Below are 24,826 nucleotides of genomic sequence, written 5' to 3'. Positions count from 1 at the left end.
CTTTTTCAAGCTGGGACAGCTCTAGGAATTATGAATCTCAATTACATTTTTATGCCATGGTTTTCTTGTTCCAAGTGAAGAGCAGAGCCCTGATTCATGCTCTGGGCACCTGCAGTTGGAGTCAGAGCTGGGACTGGGATTCACACTGCTCTAATTCTTGCTCTTGCTGCTCCTCTGCATGAAAGAATGACTGTCTCAGAGTTCTGCATTTGCTGTCAGACAGGATACATTCCCAAAGCTCCTGGACCCTCATGCCTCCCTCTCTCCCCCACCTGACAGATCCCTCAAGCCCAACTTGGAAAACTTGTTTGCAGTTTTATGGATGCTGAAAAGAGATGGGGCTATTTTTTTTTTTCTTTCACTGCTGGACCAAACTTGTCCAGCTTTATTTTTTCTGTCCTTCTGTAATTCCCAAAAGAATATCCTGGTCTTTTGCCACATCTACTTCCAGTAGAAAGTCAGAGTTTCCAAGGCACACACGAATTGAAAAGTGTGGGAGCAACGTTAACTTTCCCAAAGTTCATGTAAAGTATCAACAGAACAAACAGCAGCTGAGGTGAAGGTAAGAGGGATGCATTCACTCTTCATTAACAGATTTCAAAATGGTTCATATTTTGAGAGGGTATTGTCACTGTAACTCTTAAATCACATAGAAATCCCACCTGTCACATTGGCATACTCCAATAAATTATTATAAAGTGCTTTTCTATATCCAGGTGAACACAGACTGCATAGCTGACAGTCAAACAAGCAAAATGTTTGGCATTAACCTCTTTCTATTGAGTTGCAATGATATATCTCACAGTATGTGATGCTGATAAATTTTACAGCCACTGGGAATAAGGGCTTGGAACTTGTAAAGAAAAATGTGTTTCTGAATCAGATGGCTGCAAAAAATTGCTAGAAAGTGTAACCAGTGTTTGTGTCCAAGGTTCAACCCTCCCAGTTTCATACTTTGCATTTCACATTTTTAATCCAATCACCTAATTATTGGCCTCATGATTCCTGAACACTGAAGATCCCACAGAGGACTCACAAAGCTACTTGGCTGTGGAATTTCTTCCATGTCTTTCTGCCACTTCATTGCCGTGGAGTAACCAGAAAAGTCCCTGTCTGCCCTTTGTGCTGCTGTGTCCCACACACAACCCAGTATGAACCACAGGTACTGTCAGACTTTGCTTTTTTCTTTAGGTTTAGGAAATGCAACACAATTAGAAGCACAACTTAGGGGTCTTTAGAGCACAGTGCTCTCTACCAATTTCATCTAGGAATACTCTGCAGCCATCTGGTTTCTAACCCCTTACACCAAAAAACTGTCAAACCTTCAGACAACTTAAAATGCTGATTTCTGTAAGATTCAGGAGTTCAACAGTATAGGGAACATAAGCAAGAGGAACTGTCCCCATCAAAGGCAAACAGATGTTGCTATAACCTTTAAAAAAACCCCCTGCTCTTGGAAGTGTTATAGTAAATATGTAAATATGCTTTGAAATTGAATATCCTTCCTGAAGTGGAAGCCCTGGAGTACAAGGGCTCTTTGAGAGGATGTTTTGGTTTCGTGGGATTGTACATATGCAATCCTGAGCTGTGCCCAGCAAGGCCAGGAGCCACTGCTACCGTCCCCTCTGGCAAGAACTGTGCCAAGGAGAGGAGGAGGTAAGGAGCATGTGTGCACTGGGACAGCAGCCACAGGCCTTTCCCCAGGCACCACCAGTCTGGCACCCCAACATACCACAGGTAGAGGGTTTCTGCCTTGATATAAAACCATCTCAAATATTTTTCATGTCCCTTCCCATCTCTTTCATGTGGAGTTCCCTCACTTCCCACAGCTTTTCACTTGTCTGTTCGTTAAGCTTCTGCTTCCAGCAATAAAAGGTCTCAGAGCTGGCAGAAGTTGCACTGCCATAAATTACATCTGCACTATTAGAAATCAGCTGCACTTTCTTTGTTTACTCTGAAAGAGAAATCAAAGTCCAGCCCCCTTATCATCCCCATGGCCTCCACTGGGCTTGCTCCAGGAGCTCCCTGTCCCTGCTGTGCTGAGGAGCCCAGAGCTGGACACAGCCCTGCAGATGTGCCTCCCCAGTGCTGAGCAGAGGGGCCAGGATGCCCTCCCTGCCCTGCTCCAGTGCTCCTCCTGATGCCCCCCAGGACACCACTGGCCTCCTTGGCCTCAGGGCTCACTGCTGGTCAGGGACAGCTGGATGTCCTCCAGAACCCCCAGATCCTTCTCAAACATTTTCCCTTCTCAGAGGTTTTCCCTCGGAGGGTTCTGGCTCCAGCCCACCCATCCACTGACAGGGATTGGGAAGCAGGAGCACCCCTTGGTCTTTGTCCTCAGGAGACTGTTTCTAACTGTGTAACACGGGTTGGTGCTGCTACAGCAAGTTATGTCTCAGCTAGGGTGCAGGCAAGGACATTCCTGGGCCAGGAGAAAAGCAGAACAAACCCAGAGGGTTTGGGGGATTCAGCAAGGGCAGAGACACAGGCACCTCATGGAAGTGACAGCATGGCGCTGGGTACATGGAACGCTCTCCAAGGGGAAGGCACAGGATGATGACAAGGTGTTTGCTGCCAGGCCAGTGCCCTGAACTTAAAAACCCTTCAAGGGTGATATTCTGCCCTCTCAAGCAGCCAGTGAACAGTGGGTAGCTCACGATCAGCTTGAATGACTGAAACCAAATCACGTTACAAAGCATTTCATCTACTGCACAATCCATGTCTCATAAATTAGAGGCAGGGGATTCATAAGCTACCCATTGCTTGTGAAGTATCTCCCACAAATATTCCCTTGGACCATCTCCAGGTCTCTCTATTCTGTAACTCCTTCAGAAACCTACAAACAGCATCTGGAGAGAGTTCATATGCAGAAAACCCCAACAACCCTTTGCTTTACGCGTGTAACCCCAACATTTCAAAGGGCTTTCTCCTCTGAGGGGCTGCCAAAACTTGCTCTGTTCCCAGACAGACTGTGTGGATCACACAGCCACACAGCAGTGCCCACAGCTGCAGGACCAAGGGGGAGGGCTGGGCTGAGATGTGACCCCTGAGCAGTGTGGGGAGGCTCCTGCCCTGGTGTCTGTCCCACACTGGGGCTGGGCTGGAGCACGGGCAGGCAAGTCCTGGGGAGGAGTCAGGGGAAGCAGCTGCAGAGAAAGCACGAGGAAGAAACAGCTACTGCTTGGTTTTGCTTTGGGACAAAACACAGGCAAGATGGGAAACACTTGATTTACCTAATCATGCGTCTAATTTTCATTATGGAAAGACAGGGCACATTGACTGCTGGAAAATCCACCCAAACTCCAGCCTCATCCTTTATTTTTCCCTTTCCTGCACTCACAGAGGGGCTGGAAAGTTGATCATGGGGGAGGGTCCTCATCTGCACTGTACTGATTTGCAAAGGCAGTCATTCAAAAATAATATTCTGGGTAGAGTTCCTGGAGAGGGATGTTGGGGTTTTGTGGTGGGGAAAAGCTGGCAACCTCGACTGTAAAAATCTTCCTTCACCCCTTACACATTTATTGGCCTGTTTTCACACCTTGCCCTTTTTGAAGAATTATACGCAGTAACACAATGCTGGCTGGAGCTTCAGACTTTTCAAAGGTGCATTCAAGCCTGAAGCAAACCCTTGCACCCCAAAAAATACCCCCCCATAAAGTCAGATCTGCACTGATTGCCTTTCTAAACTTTCCCTGCCTTTCTGTGTGTGAAAGAACTGTGCCACTTATGTGTGTTCTAACACATCCTTCTTAACTCAACAAAATTGCCATATCTAAAGCTTTAACTGCCATATGTCCTATGCAGACATATGAAGCATATTTCTCCTTTATTCATATTTTATTGGAAGCCTTACAAAGCACACAGAACAGATGCCAGTACATCAAATTCATCATGCCGAGCCTTGATTATCCAGCCCCCGAAGCCCCAGCACTGCCATACAATCCTTCCTTTCAGGAAATAAAAGCCCCAGACCAGTTTTCCCACAGGACCACTTGTGGGTAGGAGCTGCAGCCCTTATTGCCGGAGGTTCCTTGGATACGATTTAAGGTTTGAAAGTCCCTCAGATGGCTGTTCACTCATCACAACACGCCTCCCAAAGGCCAGGCTTGCTGCTCAAAGCTGGTACACCCACCCAAAACCAGGGAAGCACTCGGCCAAATATCTACTTCCAGCTTGGTAGCAGCAGCCTTCTCTTTTTCTCTGAGTAGGAATGCAGCAGATGAGGAGGGATATAAGCATACAGAGGGCAACATCCCAAATATCCACCATCAGAACTACTGAGGTGTGAGGAAACTTCATGGTAGTCACAGCAAAACGGGGCCGCCACCTGAACTAAAGCTACTTTGCAAAGAGGAGATAAAAGAGATTCCCTGAGAGCTTGATATGCTGTGCCATGACAAAATACCAATTAAAAATGAATGAATAGAGCAAGCCGGACATTTCCTCCTATAGTTTGTGGTGTAAATCAAAGCATGACACACTCTTGGAATTTTAGATTTATTTGCATGTGTTTGGGCTGACCATGTTTACTCACTCAGGGTTTCCACTCCACCACTTGTTAATGCACTTGGCATGGCCTCATGTAAATACATCTAGGATTTCAAAGGAGGGTCATTCTCTGTGCCCCCCTCCATGCAGGGGGAACATGCCAGAACTATGCTGAGGATATGGAATGAGATCACTCCAGCTCAGTCACTGTGGGTGGGTAACGATGAGGTTCCCTCTGGTGTGTGCCAATGTATTCCAAACCCTCACTATAGTCATGATATATTCACAGGAACACAACAATCCCATCTTTGACACTGTTCCTCGATTCTCAGCCTACTTGCTGCTGTGTGGAAGCCCCTCCTGCAGTGCTTTTCTGCTGATGTAAAGCTGGATGGCAGCAAACGGGGGGGAAAGGCAGCGGGGTGGGGAACAGAGCAATGTTCACAACAGAGGAATGGATACAAGGGAATGCAAGGACAGGATGGTGGAGGAGAAGGATGGAAAACCTGGGCTCCAGCACATATCTGAGGGTGTAACTTCAGAGCAGTTCTAACCCCTGTTGGTAAATCACCATGAGGAGCCAGCTGTGTGTGGAAATCCCAACGTGTGGAAATCCCAACACTCCCCTGTGTGGCCAGGCCAGGGGGAGACTCTGCACTCAGGGTCACACCCTGTCAACCCCGTGCCCCTTTTTGTTATTTAGAGCTTTGCAGGTAAAGCAAAGTTTCTTACAACTCAGCCAACCACTGGAAGTTGCAAAATTTTCAGGTTTCTTGGTCAAAAAAAGGGTTCAGTGCTACACAAGAGAGGAGATGCCTCTCTCAACCATAAACCCCCTGCAGCAATTCCCTTCCCCTGTGAGTCCAAGGAAGTGCCCTGGTCCTTGCAGAGGCAATGCCCTGCAGTGCACAAACATCAGTTCTGGTCCCAGCTGACATGGAGGTTTTTTCATATTTATTCTGTGCTATTGTGGGAATAAAGTCTATGTTGGTCCTTGGCTTTATTTTTGAGACTTTATGGTAAAGAGTTGTGAATTTATTTTACTTAGAATAGAATTTTCTTTCTTTTAAATACATCTGGCTAGTTGGCATAAAATATAACTACAGCTGGCTCAATCCCTAGAGTTTAAAGGAATATTTCTGGTCACAGGGGATTTAGTTCAAAATTTATTTCAGGATTATGCACTCGAGGATTAAGGCAAAATAAAATCCATGCAACACTTACTATTTTATATTTAAAATTTAGAACTGCTTTGAAAAACCCAGCCAGAAAAAATATATGTTTTTAACTCGCAAAAGATTATCGTTAATCTTTCAAGTTCTAATGATGAAGTTATCTTTCTGGAAACTGCACATAGCTGTGAAATGCCTGTTTGCATGAAATGACAGGCTTTCTTGAGGTCACACTTCAAGTGGGGTTTTTTGTTTGTTTTCTATTTCTTTTGAGGGATGTACCACATTGATAACCCTAACTCTTCTTCTGTACTTAGGATGGGATTTGTGAAAGCACTTATTATTGCATCTAACTCAAACCCAGCTCCATCCCAATGGTGGCTTAAATGGGAGCAGAACTATGTCATCTTAAAAGACTTTTGAAAATCCCCAATTCATCCCTATTATTACCTCCTTTAGCCCATGATAACTCATTTTTGCAGGGTACTGAACCAACACTCTTAAGAGCACCATTTTTAATGGCTCGAGAGGAATGTAAGGTGGAACTTCACCACCTGGGTTTCTAAAGGCCCAGGAACACCGGCCTTTCCCCCAGGTTTGGGGCAGACACTAGCAGCAGGAGCGATGCCCGGGGCTGTGGGGCTCATGGGGCAGGTGCTGAGCTGGTGTAGGAGATGTAACTCCTCTGAGAGACAGTTTTCAGTGGAACTACGGCAGCTGAGCTGCTGTGTCTGGCTTCAAACAACCTCTGCATGATTTACTGAGTGCTTTATGTTGCTCACGGACAGCTGGCACATGTGACCCCCTCAGGTGAGACCCCACCTGCAGCTCTGGGGAACAGCACGGGAAGGACATGGAGCTGCTGGAGCAGGGTAAAAATGAGCTTGTTTCCCTGTGTCCTGTGTAACACCCCTTTCATCACATTTAAATATTATCTATCTGCTGGTCCCCTTCCAGCCAGCTCCCAGCAGAGCTGAGCACAGCAAAGCTAACAGCTCTTGGGACCTTTGCCATGTGCTCATTTACCTGGATTCAATTTTTCAAACTGCCCAGCTCAGATGAGGAGCACTTTTAATACTTCTAGGGAAGGCCAACAGCAGTGCTGAGAGGGACCCAGCACTTCCAGCAAGTGGCCAAAAGAGGAGCAGCTCAGAGGAATCCAGCACACAGATGAACTGTGCGAGGCTGGGCACCAGTGCGTTTGAACGGCCGTGAGGAGGAGCCCCAGCAGCACATCCAGCTCCCTGCCCCCCTTCTGCAACAGGAATTCTATGCATTATTTTTTTCTCATCTTTAACTTAAGTTTGACTGAAACTCCTCCTAATTAGGCCCCTTCACTGCCCCACGGATCCCCAGCCCAGCAGTTGTGTTTGAGAGGCACGAGTGGTTTGGTGCAGGGTTTGTGGATGCATCCGCCGCAGGAGGAGAGACTATTTTTAGACATATCCTGATGCATCATTGTGTTTGTGTAGAAAATTTAAAAACAGTTGGTCAGAGAAAGTTTGCCTTTTACCATGTTAGCACATCAGTGAGAGCTGACTCACATTTTCATTATCTGAGTGGGTCTCATCTACTGGAACCATCGTTTCCAGCAGTCATATCTTGTACTTCTCACATCATCAGTTCCTTCTCTGCATGTCTCTCCCACACATATTTAACCTTTCCAGTATCAAGAATAAGGGAAGTGGGAACACCCTATGCACTGCAGTATGCAAAATAAACCACTCTTTTGGGGTTAAAATGAGAACAACAATCCCAGGATAAAGACACTGCTCAGCATCTCCCAACTGCTTTTTGCAAAGGTGCTCTGGGAGGCCCAGGGGAAACCCCAACAAGCAAAGGCTGCCATGAGTGTAACAGAGGAGTCTTTGCTAAGCTATTCCAAATAAAGTCAATCTTCAGGATACCAATTATTTTTCAGTGTGGTATTTTCACATGAAGATTAATACACTTGAGTTTTGTTGCATGAGACAAGTCTCGTGAATCATAAACAAGTCACAGAAGCATAAACCTGGAAGACATCTGAAGACATCATGTCACGCAATGCTCCCATCCTAGGACAGGACCAGCCCTAAATGTTACAGTTCTTCAGAACCTTTATCTATCCACTCTCATGTTCAGTGACAGAAATGACACCAATTTCCTCAGCAGTCCTGTCCCAGTGATTCAGATTCTTACTATTAATTTTTTTCCTAAAGTCTATTTAAACCCAATCCTCCTCCTGACCACCACTGGTGTAAGGACCAGTTTTCCTTCTAACACTGTGGCTTCCTATTATGGGAAACAAAATTTTGAAAAAGGGAAACATGATTTTTCTGAAAAACAAAGCTAGTACTTGAGATTGCAAAACATGAGTTTGGGGTTTTTTTTTCTGTTTTAGTGCATGTCTCTGCTTACTGGTTTTAGTCAAAAGCATCATGGAAAAAAAGCTGCCTTTATGGTGTCTCAGAAATCCAGTCCCAATCTGATTATGCAATAAATCAGGGAAGGCAGACTGCTCTCATGGGACTGAAGGCTGATTTCTGGACCAGAATGGTTTCAGGAAAGTTAAACTTTTCGATTATTATCTGAACCAAGCTATTTGAGGCTGGCCTGTCACTTGTTAGTAGTCTGGCTTTTCACCTCCAGAGACTTCAGTTTAAATCCTGGTTTAGGTCACAGTGAAAATGAGTTTGGTGGTTTGCATCCTAGTGGACTTCTGTCAACAGTGAGAAACCACCACCCAGTCCTGCACAACTGGAGAGTTTTGCTCAAGAGAAAGCCTGGACTGGAATCCCAGAGGTCACTGCAAGGCAGGACACAAGGGCAATGCTGCAGCTGCACACAGAAGTGGGAACAGCACCTGCCACAAGGAAGCCCAGGGACCAGCACTACAAATGCACTGCTACCTTTCCTGGGGCCTACCGATTGTTTGTCCAAACTCAGTGAGTTTGTTAAACTCATTTGGAAACAGTACCTTCAAATATTATTCCAAAAAATCTGATGAGAACCTCATAGTGAGCAATGGTGACAGGGAAAGTGATCTCAGACACTGCACTTGAAATTAAATGGTTTGCAATATGCTTTACCATCATCCCCACAGAAAAGAGCTGTTAGAAAAATGATGTGTTCTACAAAAATATTTCTGTGTGAAGGTATATTAAAAAGTCTGATATTGTTGACCTCATGGGAAATACTGAAAATAAGGAAAGTCAAAATAATGGTGAGTTTCAGATCAGAGTACGGATTTTACATGTACTATACTAAAAAGAAAAAATAAGCCTAATGTAAAATTAAAAAATGCAAATAATGTCTTCCTTGCCTTTTGCTCCTGTGGCCCTTTTCTCCTTCAATCACACACACAGAAAAAGAAATTCCTGCTCAGCTTCTCTGCAAACACAATGGCACAAAAAGAAGTAGAAACACTCCCCTTTGTAGGCAGATGCTAAGCCCAAGTTTCTCAGTTCAGGTGTTCCAAAGCTGCAGATGCCACCAGTGAAAGGGCTTCCCTGTAACCCAAGGACTAAAATACCAGATTCCCAGTGTGATATTGTAGCTCTTTAAGAGTCAATGAGAAACATCTATAAAATGTAACTCCACACATACTATTTCAACGCAGACTGGATGTTGAAGTGTCAGATTAGACAAACACTTTGGATTTTGTAGGCTTTATTCCTAATTATAAGAGTGGCTAAAAGAGCTGGATAGGGAGGAATGGGAGTGTTATGATACTTGTGTTTGTCTTTCTGCAATTACAGGGAAGAATTTAGATGAAACCATTCTGCTGTCTGTGGCTTTAATGAAGACCACTTGCCTTGCCTAATCAAAAAACCAAGAAGTATATAGTTGAGATCCAAAAATATCTTGGTTTAATGACGCACACAGGCAGAAGTTTATAAGTGGGTGAACTTCCTTGCTGCTCAGCCCCAGTGCACCTGTGCAACAGCTGGATTTAATCTGTCAAGGACTGTATTTTAGTCTGGATTTTAGGCTGGAAACTGAACAGTGCCCCACCCAGCCGTGCTCCAGTCCACAAACTGCTTTTAACATTTCAGTGAGGGTGGAACAATTGTATTCTGTGGGTTAAAGAAATCCAGGGATGATTTGTGTGTTGTTGGGAGTTTAAACAAAAGAGAAAGAAAAAAAAAGAGAGAAATTCAGCCAACAAGAAAACAACCCAACCATTTGGCCTAGTGCAGCAAACAGAACATCTGGACTTGCTGATAAACTGATTGATACTTGTGCTCCATTCCTGCCAGAACAGTATGGACAGACGGGACTCTGGGCAGTACCACCTAAGCCTGTAATGGTCACAGTTAGGAAATAAGAGCTGCTCTTCTTCCCTATTGTTCAACAGTCACAGAGCCCAACAGTCTGCACCAACAAACACACAGACTGAGACACAGAGATCAAACACTGCCAAGGGCCAGGCACAAGTAACTATCAGCCAAAGGCCAGAACAGTAAATAAGCCCAGCTCTGAGCCTACAGGCTTTCCCAGCAGTGATTTAGGAAACCTATCTTTGGACACTTTTTTTCCTCCTCCCCCTCCAATCATGGGTAAAATCTTGATACCACTGACCTAAGTGGAGCCAGGTTTTTAACTCTCAGCCTTACCATACACATCCATCTGTTAAACAGATGGTATGAGCTCAGGGTATGATCTCATACCTTCTCAGGCACATTATCAAACCCCAAAGCATCTACAGCAAAGGACCTGCATGTGACAAGACCACCTCAGCATCATGAAGATGAGCAGAGTTCTCTCTCATTTGCACAAGGCAGGTTTTTCAAAAAGACCATAAAAGTGCTGTTTGGCTGCTCTGTGAACTCTGACACTCCAGGACACTACTCCTAAGGCTAAGGGTTGAACACACTCCTTGAGACACTGCCCCTTCTCCCTTCCATTTCTGAATCCACTCTTCCAGCATTGCAGTTCACTGGACTGAAAAGTGAAACACATTGTAATAAAATTAACCAATATCCAACCTAATATCCAATCTAAACCTCCCTTGGTGCACCTTGAGGCCATTTCCTCCTGTCCTGTCCCATGTTATCCGGGAGAAGAGGCCAATCACAACCTCCTTTTTTCCAGGCTGAGCCCCCCCAGCTCTCTCAGCTGCTCCTGGTGCTCCAGACCCCTCCCCAGCTCCATTCCCTTCTCTGGACATTCTTCAGCCCCCCTATGTCTTTCTTGTCGCAAGGGGTCCAAAACTAAACCCAGGATTTGAGGTGTGGCCTCACCATTGCCCAGCACAGATGCACTTTCCCTTTCCATCAGCTCCAGATCAACATCCTCTCTCACTCCATGGTCCAACAGGTATCTGATATAAAGCTGCTCCTCTCGAGAAGCTGATAAAAACCTATCCCACAAGTCATGACATTCCATTAGTTAGACATCCATCTAGGCCTGGGACCCTGGATTGAGTTCCTTGTTTTGGGGCCTAATTATGTGTGACCTCCAGTGCCATTGCAACGACAGAAATTAAGAATCCTCCTGAGTCCGGTGACCAGGACCGAGCTCTGGGAGAAGCTCTGCTTTAGATCAAACAGGTCATTCAAGGCTGAATGAAGTGGGAACACTTGCTTTTCATTTTAATGAGGGAGAGGGAGGGAAACTAGCTGCAGTTGACCTGAAGCAAATGTTTTTTCGAAAAGTTTTGCTGAACTGGAAAATCAACTTTTCACAAAGCCCCTGATCAACACAGGGTTTTATGTTGAATACAGATGGATAAAGCCCCCTATTGTATATTACATTTTTTTCCTTAGAAATACTATTATTTTCTTCCTTTGTTCCATTTTTCCCTGGGAATTAGCTTTGCTTACACTAAACTAAAGTTTGAGCTTAGACATTCAGAGGTGCAAGATGAGATTCCTAATCCCCTAGTGCAGCCTGTAGAAATTGAGAAAACCTTCTCATTTTAAAGATTTATCAATGAGTTTCAGTCAATCAATCAACCACAAAAGAAGGACCTCAGCCTGCATATATGTAGAAGGAAAAAGCAATTTACCAGACACATGCATTTGAAGATATAAAATAAGCACCACCCAACCCTGTGCCTGAACAGAGGCCGTGGGGTGAGGAGACCGAGAGACATTCCCGCGGTGTGAGAATGTGCACACACCAATTACATCTGGAAACACACAACTTGGGGTATTATCTGGGGGCTGAAAGTTTCACCACAATAGAATGTGAGAGGGTCTTTCTGTTGGTGACAAGCCCTTTCACATGGCTGTGCCCTGAAAAGAAAGGAATGCCAACACACCAAGTCACTTCTGCATCTCCTGTCACCATATTTTTCTTTCCCATGCTCATCTTGGCCAGCTGTTACATTGTCCCAGCTCCTCTTTATTTGAACAGCTTGATGGAATTCTGGAGCAGCAAGGCAGGCAATTCCCATCCTCATCCCCAGCTCTTCCTGGTCTCAGCCATATTTCATCACACAGACACACAGCTGACTGACTGACTTACACACAGATAACGGTGGGTGGTAGAGCTCCGCAAGTAAACTTCATTTAGTTTTGGTTTAGTTCTTTTTAGGAGCTCCAAAGCAAAAATAAGCCCATTTTCTTCCTTAACAACAAGCTCTGCAGAAATTCCTTTTGTGGAAATTCCCAAGAAGCAATTTCAACATAGCTTTATGCAAATCTCAGTTTGAAATGGCAGCTCCAATTCTTCCACTCGCCTCTGGTCTCATGAAGCAACTAGAGATTCTGACAATGGAAGATGCAGTGCTCACCACATTTCAGTGTATGTGCGACTCCTACATCACTGTGCTATTTGTTTGCTCAAATATTTATCTAAACAATACCCCTGAATAGTTAAGAAGTGTTCTGAATTTCCCATCTGTAGAAGAGGAATTAGACACAGAGACACTAAGGACCAGCCACTCTCTTCCTTTCCTGCCAAACTCACAATAAGGAGCAAAGTCTGAACATAAGCATCTAATGTTCCCAAGGTGAAATTTGGGCTCAGAATCTGAGCACATCTTTCACAAACACACTGACTAGGCAAAACATTTTCTAGTAAAAAAAAATATCTAAGTACCTAGAGTTTTCCTGCTCTGCTTGCACAGGACTGAGTCCTTCTCATCAGGAAGGAGAGGTTTCATTCTTATCCCATGGAAAAGCCTGTTTGGGAATTAAATACTAGGAGGAGTCCTTAGGCCTAAAATCCCTTAATGAGTCTGAGCATACCAAAAATACGCTTCCCATACTGAGTTCAATACCAAACACAACTGACTTTGTCTTCAGCACCTAAAGAAAATGTATTTAAATTTGTTCAGTTTTATCTGAACGGGAGACACCAGAGCTGCTTGGGCAGAATAACTGCCATGGGGCAATGACTGCTTTGATCTGCAGTTGCAGGCAGGGCAAAAGTCCTGTCCTGCAGCAGAATAAAAAGCTGCCAGCCCCAGAACACAAGGACGCACTCCCCAGAGGATGCAGGACTGTGGGGACGGAGCCAGAGGTGATACGGATTCTCTGGCCACTCTTGTTGTAGAAAATCACTGCCAATCTGAAGATGATGTACATCTACTCAGGCAATCACATTGGATACTCAAAAATCTCAACAGGCACTGAGAAAAGCAGATCCCTTTGACCAAGGCCTCCCTCTTGCCAGCAGGGGCAGATCCCTCTGTGTCTCCCACTGCGGGGTGCAGTTGTGATGGAGGTACCTCGTGCTAGCAACCTCCAGCCCACACCACTGGGCTTCCTCTGCACTGCTCACAGCTCTAGGTCTCTCCACAGCACTGAGCCTTCCATCCAGGCACATTGCTTGGCCCTTTCTGCCCACAAGAAGCAGGCTGGTTGCAGCGTTTGCTCTGGCTAAAGCAAAAACATCCCTCTATGAGTGAAACACCTACAGTTCCAGTTCACAGTTGTGACTGACACAGCAAAACAGTTCACAACTGCTTTTGAGGCCGTGGCACTCTGCAGGGAACCCTTCTTTTCACACCTCATTCACAGGCTGAGCTCCCACACCAGCATGAAGGGCAAGGTACTGGTGGAAGTGTTTTGAAGGATGGCACAGGACAGGGTTTCCAGGGGCAGCAAAGAGCACAACAGAGCAATACTCAGTCCAGCGTGGGAATGGAAAGCTCCCCACCCACACAGCCTGGGGCTCCTCAGGCACCAGCTCCCCCTGTCCCCAGCACCAAGCCTCCTTGGCTCACCCTAGGCTCTCTGCAGGTTAGGCATTCCCAGGGTGAAGTGTCCCACTTTCACTCCTCTGACAGCAGCTTGGGAAGAAAAAGAGAAATAACGCTTGGAAACCTTATTTTCTGACTTCGTGCTCCTCCTGGCTGCTGGAAGAGCTACTCCAAATCCTCCTCATTGCTCATGCTCTGCTCACTAAGGCTGCTGCCTTTGCCTGCCCAGTCCCCAGCTCGCTGGCACATCTCCTGGCTGTAAAACACAGCCACCAGCAGGAACTTGTGATAAGCCTCAGCGTGGGTCCAATCCCACAGTTAACGGAGACAGAGAAAAACTCTACTGAGCTGGGACAAATCTGTAAATTTAACCCCCATCTTTTGTATCATAGAACAGTATGTCAGAAGACCATAACACAGCCTGAAAGAGGGTAGGACAATGTGGTTTCCTGAGACTGGGAGAGACTGGAGCCAGTGACCCAGGAGGTCCCATCCCTTCCCATGCTCTTCTTTTCTTTCCATGCTCCCTTCTTGCTGCTACACATCTAAATTTAGGCTGTAAACTAATTTTAACTGTAAGGGGCATGGGGTTGACTCTTTTGAGTGTCTGACACACTGTAGGAGCAGGGTAACTAAAACACAAATGCTTATGTAAATTCATCTTTGATTTTGTAATCAATTTAGTTCACTAATTTGTTGCAGGGATTGGCTGAAGTAACATGCCAGAAGTTTTACTGCCTCTGCCATAAAACTGACAAGCGTAGGTTTTCTGTTTTTGTTTTTACTTCCTTTCAAGTGTAATAACTTCCCTTTTCATAAAATGCCAACATATTCTTTTAAAACTGTCAGGCTGCCATCAACCTGGTCATGATCCAGTGCCAGGCCATAGCCAGACAAGATGAGTTACAAGGTAATCTTTTCCCTGCCAAACAATACAAAGATATTGGCACCTTTCTCACGGCTGCAAATCAGCTCAAAGGGCCACAGAAATCAGAAACCCAGGAATTGCTTCTTCCTCTTTTTGGTGTTTGCCTTGCAAGGAAAGTGGTGCTCTGCAAAGAGTCTAATGTTTTCATTACTAGCACCCTGGCTTCTTCCCTTTCTCCAAGCCTTTTCCTCCACTAAAGTCCTGGATATGATTTTAATGAAATTGAGGACACCCTCCCCCTCTCCAAGTTACACACACTGGATTCCTGAACACTGGTTTCAAGGAAGCAGTATTCCCAAAATGAAATACAAAGCAGCTGCACGGCTTTGGCAGGGGAGACTGCACAAATGCCACCAAAGAGTGAATCACTCTCTCAACCTCACGGGAAGTGTATCAATATTCCTATTCAGGAAGGCCATCCAGCACTGGAGACCATCCCTTACATAATGTAGAAAAAATAGCACAAAAGGCCACAGAACTGGAGGATTGACCCTGTTTTTTCATTTGGCTGCCATGGAAAATCAGGCTTTTAAACCAACATATCAGCATAGTCAGAGTTTTAAGAGAGATCTTTAAAGCAGTGGTAGTTTCACCTGATTTTGAGACTGCACTTAGATCCTTCACTGCTGTAATCCCTCTGAATTCCTTTTGCTTTCAAATTCTTTGAGATGCATGAGGATGGTACCGAACTTCCACCTCCTTCTTCCATCCCCCATTTGGGATTTCAAAGGAGGACACGCCAGCCTCTTAATTTAATAGCTCTGAAAGGGCCTCAAGAACAGGGGTGGAAACAAGTGTCTCCATGCAGCGTTTCCTGGGATAAGTGCAGAACTGGCAGGTTTGCACATGCAGAGATCAGGTAGGGACTGCAAGAAGATCCAATTAGTGCTTCTGGGAGAATACACTTTTTTAAAAACATTTTTAATTCTATGACCATACAGCACACAGTCACCCCAGCAACATTAGTGCATCAATCCTTCCTCACACCAGTTTGCTGAGCAACACAGTACTCACAGTGGCCAAGCTGAGCAAAGTCAGCCTGGACTCTGCTGGAGACACCCTGGTTTTCACTTTGCCTACCTGGCACCCCTGGGAACAGAGATCCCGGGAGCCAGACCCTGCCTTCAACTCCGTGTGTTTCCAATAAGGTAGAACAAGGGGATGTCAAAGGCAGGATTTGCACCCACGGTAGCAAAATAGTTAACAATGCCAAGACTTATTCCCAAACGGAGACACACTCTGGCAAAGCTTGCAGCAATAAAAGTATAAATATTAATTCTTTCACAACAGCAAGCATATAGGGATATGTTATCAGGTATTTGCTGATAATGCTGTGTTATGGAGCGATAATGGTATGGAGGAAAGGTGACATTTTTTCAGAACGATTTTTCAGAGCAGAAATATCCTCTGGAAAGCACTGAATTAACTAATATGTTACTGATAGTTATTGCTACAATGACTGGCTATTAGAACAAATATCCACACGTGGTACTCGCAAGAACACCCATACAACAAGTGTAGTATCCATCACACACACCCTTCTTGAAAACTGTCTTGAGGTTGTCATTGGAATTTAGTCAGCTTTGGGATCTACACAAACTATTTAGCAACAGACAGCAGCCATTTAGTGGAGAACTGCAGCAAGGTATTATCTTTAGGAAACCTGACTTGGAATTTCCAGCAGTAGGTTACAGGTCCCCCGACTGGTAAGGGCACATAACTCCAGCACTCACAATACAGTGTTTGCACCCTTTAATCCAACACAAAGTATCATTAGAAAGGTAATGTTTGCAGTCACGTTAGAAATCCCAAAGCCCAAAGCATGCAATATCACAGTGATGGCAGCTGAATATCAAACACACTGTTTCAAGGTATGAGGTTTGGGACAAGCACACAGACCAGGATACGAAGAGTTTCGCAATCCTTCAGCTCAATTGTTCCGGAAGCATGAAAAGAATGATTAAAGAAAATAGAAAAGAAAGGGGACACAGCTCACTGAAAGCATGAAGTGATTTAGGAGTTTGTCTAGTTCTGCTTAGGAAGCCAAACGAACCACTCACCAAGGGAAAATGATATCCAGTAAGGAAAGGAAATCAGATGAATACACAATTTACACACCGTCCAGATAAGAGATATTTACCTTCAGATAACTTTAAATTCAACTACTGAAATCAAGTATTTCCGGTCTCCAAAACTCTTATGACTTAGACCAACATCTTTATAGCTCTAATCCATGTAGTTGGAGATGAAAAAAAAAAAAAAAGGAAAAAAAGAAAATCAAACAGAGCTTGAGGTACCTACACTCCAACTCCATCTGTTACTGGATACACAGCAAGATAAGGAACAGTCCATAAGGAAGTCCTCAGGCAATCTTCTGCCTATAGAGCACTTCAAACAAAGTAGTCCTCTTTTTCTTCCCCAGTATATTTCATTTGAAATGTTTAACTAGAGAATGGGATTAGATTAAAAAGAAATTTCCAGGGAGAGCTGCACTTAGGCTGCACTCCAAAGCCCAGTGAGAAATATTAGACATGCAAGCCATGAGGATGGAGAAACCAAATTTCCACTCTTAAATTTATGCAGTATAATTAGCAACAAACCTACTCAGAAAAAGATTTTAAATATATTAGTGGTTAAGCAGCACTTTCCTTTCTGATGACATAATGCTGTTCTTTACATCAAATCCAACCTCTCTCGAGGGTTGCTTTTGACATTAAAGTGGAGCCCAACAGTATGAAAGTGAATTAAAACTGGTGTGAAGTTGAATTTCACATCTTGAAAAAAGTGGTCAGGGTTGTCTTGGTGTCATTGAAACCCAGTTTCTTTCCCAGTACATCTTCATGTACCCAGTGGATCTTGGTGGGTCAGGAATCAGCACCAGAATCATTCTCCTTTCCATCTTTGTGCAAGTCTCTCCTGATCCCAAAGAACTCAGGAGGACAAAGCACCAACATTCCCATTTTGCACATGGTGCCAACAGCCTGGAGGGTTTTGGACAAATGCATGTGGGAGGGTGTGAGGTAAAGGGGAAAGCCTGCAGTGTGTCCCACCAATGAGCTCACCTTCTCTTGTAAAGGGGGCCCTGTTTGATGCCAAAGCTCTAACAGCATACCAAATAAATAACTAAGCTAGAAGACAAACCTTATAAAAGACCAACCTAACTCCTCTCCTAAGGAAAGGACTCACTCTTCCCAGGAAATCCCATCTGCTGTAGGATGTATAGAGAGTCAGCACTCGTTATGGGCAAGGACTGAGGTGCTGTATGCACCTAGAAAGTCAGTTTGGTTCTTGCCTCAGAGAACTTCCACATAAAGAGGTCAAGAGAGAAGACAGAGATTCAGGCAGACAGGTAAAAAGCCAAAAGGGACACAGGGACAAAGGAGAACAGCCTTGCAGAGGTACCTGCAACAAGCTGCACACAAAACTCTTTGTAGGCATTCCTGAGGTGCAGGCTCAAGGAAGATCTTGAAGGACAAGGACATAATATGTGATTTTGTATGACTACAGAAGAATCCTCTGACACACAAAGAGCAGCAGTAACAGGGAAGCTTGACATATTCAGCATATGGCAGTGCATAATTTTTAATAGAAAAATAACAAAGTAGCTCTTGAAATGTCACCAACATACCTTGACCACAGAGTGATATTTTTAAATTATCTATATTTGTTTTGACATTTCAGCCTTTACTATTTACATAGTCTTTAACATTCATGTTGAACCAATCTGGCTTTATTTTAGCAGGCAACACTTTACTAACACTCTAAAACTTCAAGTTTCCTCAAAAATGCCTTCAGCATGCAATTTGGATGACAGCCAGGTGAGAAAATTCACCTCTAGCTGAAAAGTACTAAGAAATGGAATGAGCTTTGGAATGGAGAATATGTGAAGTTCAGTTACCCAAGTCTTATGAAAAATACAGTAAACATGCAGAGTAGCTGGTGTGCCATCTTACACAGGCTGATTACCCAACCCACCTTTCTTTGGTGGACACTTGCTCATAGCAGCCTGGTGAGTAAAGCAGTGCCAGGGCTGTGAGCCACATTCACACCCCTCTTCACACTTTCACTGCATTTCACAGATTTGCCTCACAGAAGAAAGAGTCCCACAGCAATCTCAGACCCCACACCCCAGATAGGAGGGGATCACTTTCTGCAACACAAATGGGAGTGAGAGAACCCTGAACATGATTTGAAAGGCCCAGCTAGTAACTCTTTAAAAGCAGTTTACCTTGCACATCCCTTTGCAATGATGCTCCACCAGCACATGGTGACTCCCTCCACTCCAGCTCCAAGGGCAGCTGCAAACAGTCACAACCATGTTCTGCCCCAGCTCTTCTGCTTCAAAGAGAAAAGACATAATTAGAACAGAAAAAGGAAAACAGAATTAGCACTGTCCTTTTTACTCTGGGGTGGATTGGGAGTGAGGATCAGCTTCCTTGCAGAAATCCTCCAGAAGGGAAATAATGATACTTTGCTTGTTCCTCTTCTTGGGGATTTAAAACATGATTAGATTTTAGGAACTGAACCAACAGGAGAGGGAAAGTGTTCTCACAACTAAGTGCTTTCCTTGCATTATTTCCTAGCTTTCATGGGACAGAGGAAACCAAACCAGAATAAAGTGACTGACCTGCCTCACCTGGTCATTTTTAATTACTGAGTTAATCAAACTGGAAAGGCCACACCATCCAATTTAGGCAGAATCTTGGAGAGAAATCACCTTTTTTTTATTTTTTTTAAACTATTGATCTTCCACTGCTTTTTAGAGGGGAGAGGGTAATCAGAAATTGTCATTTTCTCACTGTGTGGACAGGTAAAAGCCAGAACTGACATGTTTAACTTGGGAGGAAGAAAGGTGAGACTTCTGGTGAATGGCAGGAGTCAGTTAAAAACTAAACACCTGTCATATTAAGTAGAAAGAAACCTGCTATCTACCGAAACTATGGAGCAGAGTCTGACCCCACCTACAGAGAGCTTGAATTACAGGCTATTTGTTACAACAAACAGAAAAATCCCAGGGGACCCAAGCCAGGAGTGGGGCTGGGCAGCCGGGCTGGGCAGGGTGTCACACCTCTCTCCCCAAGGTGAGAAAATGTGTTCCTTGCCCAGCCAACCTCCTTTTTCTCCCTTGGCCCCAAAGCCAGGAGGAAGGCAGTTCTCCTGCTCTTCATCCCATAGGAAGTGCTGCATCTTTCCATACAGGGAATGGGAAATGAAATGTTACACATGAAGTGCAGATATCCTTCAAAAACCTTCAGATGGGAAAGGGCAGGCCTGCCAGTGGGAACAAACTCTGTAACACACATCAATAGTCAGTGTATAGTGGCACAGTGAAGTGAGGCATGTCCTTCCTTCTTTGCTGTCCTTCACCAGGCAAGCAAATCACAGTAATGTCACCATTTGTGCAAGGTGAAAAAGCGTTTCTTACCATCCTGACCCTCTAACTGATCATCTGGAGATGCTGCCCAATGACCAGCCCTCAGATCTAACGTGGCAAGAAGCAGGACTGCCTCGAGGAGTGCAGGGCATGCACTCACTCCTTGGAATGCAGCCTATCACCCACTGTGGTTTGGGTTGGTTGATGAGAGAGCAGGGCCACAATTGCCTTCTAAACCAGAAACAAGGCTCATGGCATCACAACTGCTACAGCAGGGCGACAGGGGCAGGAAAGAGGAACGTGCTCTGTGATACCTTGAGGTAGGAGGGGTGAGAAAACAGAACCCAGCTCAGAAAAGAAGTGTCTAAAAGCGAGCCAGCTTAGGCCAAACACCTTGGCTGCCCTGAACAAGGTCTACACAAGAAATGGTAGGTTAAACCCCATCCTCATCTAGAAAAGTCAAGTGTAAAAAGGAACAACTCCTGTTCTGCTTTGGCATGCAAACCCAGAGGGACACAGAGAAAACCCCTCCATATGTAAACCCTCCCAACTTCTGCTGCTGCCAGAAACACAGAGGAACTGAAAACAAGTAGTTTTGCAACTTTTTTCCTTTCCATACAATGTCAGTAGGATAGAACAAATTCAGAAAGTAATTTGGAATACAACAAATGCCACATAAGAGCTGCTACAGCTGCCTCTGCAAGGACTGGTGATGATCCATGAGAGAACTAAGACAGCACAGGAGGCCAGTCACTGCCTTCCATATACAAACCAAATATGCTATAATTATATTAACCTTCTTACTAATAAATCAGAATTTTAATTGAAGGTCTAGTTAATTTTAGGAAGCAATGGCAAGTATAAGCCACAGCCCACTTGCTTGCCAGTGTATTTGAATAGCATTACCAAAAGTGCATGCATACAGCTGAAAGGTAGAACAGCTATAATTGAGGGGGGAATTTGGCCTCGTCTCTGAAATCAGTCTAAAATGATAGTTAGATTCATATTAAGTAGGAAAAAACCCCCAACCATTAGTTTCCCAGTTTAAACCTCTCACTGAAAACACACTTTAAAATCTGATACTGAACTGCCCAGCCATAGTCCTGGTACAAAATACAGCACTACAGATGACACACTGGGAAAAATAAAACAAAATTAACATACCAGTGTTTGTGGCTGGACCACTGTACCATTACTGGCATTTTGCTTATGTAGTGATTCCATTGGTGTTTTGCATTACATGGCAAAACCATAGGTTTCCCTTCTAAGAAAAGAACTGTTTAATGTGCCAAATGGTACATCTGGAGAGAAGTACTGCCAGCCTGCAATGATAACAACAAAAAAAAGATTAATCCAGTGCCTGCTGGCAAGGTTCCTAAATGATGATGCTCCTCACAATATTCCTATTAAGAATCATATTTTGGTAATGTATTGCCTAAAGCTGGAAGGCTGGAAAGCATTTCTAATCCATTATTCTACGGTTTTTTATTTTTTTGGCAAATCCTACAGCTGCAGGGGAGACGACTGTGGTTTTGGTGAGATAACATGTATTATTAGTGCTTTGCTTTAGCTTTTTAATTAAGTTATTCTGTTGCCTTTCACTGTCAGAGACACTATCAGGCACAGAAATTGTTTGATCATCAAATAAGCAATTTAAAATGTAGCCTTTTGCCTGGCAGTGTGGATTTAGTGTCATGGGGTATTTATGGTTCAGTACACGCATCACAGAAAATGGGTAGAAAGGATCTTTTAGGTCACACATGGTCCATTATAACATGCACTTCCACAGTGTATTACACTACTCCCATAGAAAGTCCAGTTGGTCCTTCCAAGCAGTGACTTCTGCCACTCATCTGTGAGGTTCCTGCACAAGACAAACTGCTCCTGGAGTTCTTGGAAAGAGTCCTACCTTATAGGTCTTGGAGCAGAAGTTCACCAAAGCATTACTCTGGAGTTGTTCACCACCAGTCTGAAATAGTCTGTGGAGCATATTAAATACTCAGTACAGAAAAAAAGGTGCCTTTTCCTAACAAGTATTTCACCCCAGAAAATTCCAGAGTGCAAGCTGACATAGCTGAGGCAGGATATTTCAGGGATGACACATCAGTGCACGTGACAAAGTAGACACAACACAGGTGAAGTATTTGGAATTCTGTAAAAGCCTGTGGGTCATTATTACACTCGTGCTGCTTTCTGAGGGCTGGGGAGGGGTGAGACGTGGCTCTCAGGGTTCCACCCCTCAGAAGCTGCCTTTATGTGTGAAATTTCTCCCCAGTTAGAACAAGGACACTCACAGAGTGGGTTCAGGGAACTGCTGGTTTTGAAGGGCACGTGTATGGCCCCATGGCATCACTGCTCCTTCAGGCGTGTGGGACTGTGCTGCAGAGCAACCCCAGGGGAGATGTACCCCTCCACACTTCAGCTAATTACCACTTCCCACAGCATCAATGAACACTGACAAACAGAGTTAAACCCTCCCTTTTCAGAAATTTCTGTCATCCTCCCCCCCACACAGACAGATTGCCAGGTGTCACAGGGAGCTCCCGTGTCCCACCGCGTGAGGAATGTCAATCACGGGGACATTCACCAGTGCTTCCTACAGCTGGGAGCACCTCCTCACAAACTGACTGTGCACAGATAAAGACACACTTGGAGTTTGCAAATGAGTCAAGTCTGGCAAACAAACTCACCTGTCCTCCAAATATATTGACATTTTTCATCGCACACAGCAGTTCCTTCACTTTCCTGAAGATGGGAATTTTTACACTCCAGGAGGTAGTTTTCAGGAGTGCTCTTCAGTTCCTTCCTGAAGAAACACGTTTGAAAATTGATCTTATCTAAGTTATTTCCTTCTCTGACACAGAATATTGGTGGAAGTTTGAACAACGGGCTCAGAGCAGCATCCCTGTCAACAAGGGCATGAGGAGTTAGACACAGGCTATGGAACTCTCCAAACAGCTTTGGGGAGCTGATCTCTACAAAGTCTTTTTTTTGTTTCTTTTCAATGCCCAGACCCGTGCTTCATTTTATTGAACAATCAGCTCTGAAGTCTTCCCAGGGGCATTTAACATGAGCCTCTTATTTTAGTGTCAGACATGAACTCCACAAATACAGCTCTCATGTCACGCATTGTGAGTTTCTGCTTAACTTATTTTTATGCAGTGAAAGAGTTGTTTTTCCTGAAAAACGATGTAACAGCAAAAGAACAAAGCTCACAGTGAAAATAGATGTGGTGTGGTTTTATCCTATGATAACGTAACAGTTCCTTAATATTTAACTTTCATAATAACAGCTGAATTAGACACACGCTTCCAAAGACTAACTGTTCCAAGCCTGGCTGTTTCACAGATGCTGGATGCAAAGATTAAGTGACTGCCTGAAAAGTAATACAGGAAGCCTGTGGCAAAGCCAAAAACTGATTGAAGAACTCCTGATTTCTATCCATTGTGGGAACCACAGGGCTATTGCGCCTTCCAACTGGTGTTATTATTTTGTACCTGTATACAGTGTTTGCACTCACCATTAAAATTGCTCTCAACACCATTAGGAAACATGGTTTTCTAAAAATGCTGAGGGGAAAAAAGAAAACATGAAAAATGTTTGTATAGAGCAATAAATGAATACGGAAGTCTATAGCACATCTAAAAATCTAAAATTAATCACTATTTTAAAAACAGTCATTATTTACCTTTTAAAAATTTCTTAATTTTCACAAACACACATACCTGTGTTTATTGTTCCATAAACCAGCTCATCCAGATTTGTTCCTATTTGCCAGATTCCATAACTTACAGTAGATCAGAAATGAAAAGCTGGATCCTGTCAAATGATGCCAGAAAACCTGTGATTAAAAAAGATTTCAGGGATGAAGTTTCCCGAGTAACCACAGCAAAACCACATATTGATCACTGGAGCTCAGCGTTCTCCCTTTCCCAAGGGAAAGGACTGTTTACATCAGCTTGAGAGGAAGTGGTAGAAAGAATGACTGTAATAGTGCCCTGTCCAACATTATTTCCTGGCGCTCCCAGCATCTGCTGATGTTTGAAGTGCCTGTGCACCAAGTGTACCTTTGCTAAACTTCTCAAAAGATGTGAAATCTCAACTTTTTTTGGAACAACAAAATCAAAATCAGGTGATAATGGATATGTAAAACCAATGCCACCTTCTCCCTCTCTCTCAGTCCCCCAGCAGGAGCCAGCAAAAATTCGTGTTTGAACCCCACCAGCACCAGTGGAAATGTGTTATTCAGTAATCTTAGAACAGAATTTATTTCATTAATTTCTATTCCCTGTCTCCAGTTGGAATAGTTCCCATAGAAAACTCAGGGAGCTGTGGAATGGCCATGACAGCAGAGAAGGAAAAGAGCATTACCATCGAAGAGACTCTACAGAGATCTCTTGTCAATATTAGCATTTGCACATCCTTTTTATTACAGACACAGAAATGCTGAGGAAATATTCCTTTCCAACTGTGACGTCCTCCCAAGGGTGATGGTTTTGACAGGAATACCTTACTCATGCTGTTCATGACCTGAATTGCACAACACAGAAAACAGGACCGTGCTTTTCCCAACAGGTACAAGGAGGAAACAACAGACCTCGTGTGGAGACTCACCCTGACCATTGGATAGGGAATCCCTGGAAGACGCTCAGTCATTGGCAAATTGTCCTCCAGCTCCACAACACGCTGGACAACTCACTGACAACTTCTTTGTCTGACAACTTGTTGTTCCT

At 44.2% G+C, this 24,826-nt stretch overlaps 2 long non-coding RNA genes across 3 annotated transcripts in view; both read right to left on the bottom strand.

The window, feature by feature from the left end:
• LOC113976888 overlaps positions 1 to 18,983 on the bottom strand; it is a 74,143-nt gene extending 55,160 nt beyond the window's left edge. Inside the window, exon 1 of the long non-coding RNA XR_003537194.1 lies at positions 18,948 to 18,983. This is a non-coding gene — a long non-coding RNA (uncharacterized LOC113976888). The remainder of the gene's footprint in view (positions 1 to 18,947) is intronic.
• LOC113976887 lies at positions 18,978 to 24,812 on the bottom strand. 2 transcript variants are annotated; one of them, XR_003537191.1, is made up of 6 exons: positions 24,708 to 24,812; positions 23,819 to 23,912; positions 22,784 to 22,899; positions 22,003 to 22,072; positions 21,258 to 21,415; positions 18,978 to 19,054 (listed from the first exon to the last, which is right to left on the bottom strand). It is a non-coding gene; the product is annotated as an uncharacterized LOC113976887 (long non-coding RNA). The 2 variants fall into 2 exon arrangements; XR_003537192.1 differs by lacking the exon at positions 21,258 to 21,415.
• Positions 24,813 to 24,826: the final 14 nt, after the last annotated feature.

Source organism: Neopelma chrysocephalum, unplaced genomic scaffold (assembly GCF_003984885.1).
Source record: "Neopelma chrysocephalum unplaced genomic scaffold, ASM398488v2 Primary Assembly neopelma1_188, whole genome shotgun sequence".
Classification (NCBI taxonomy): Eukaryota; Metazoa; Chordata; class Aves; order Passeriformes; family Pipridae; genus Neopelma; species Neopelma chrysocephalum.
Note: the sequence above shows the minus strand (reverse complement) of the source record. Positions and strands in the feature narration are given on the sequence as shown.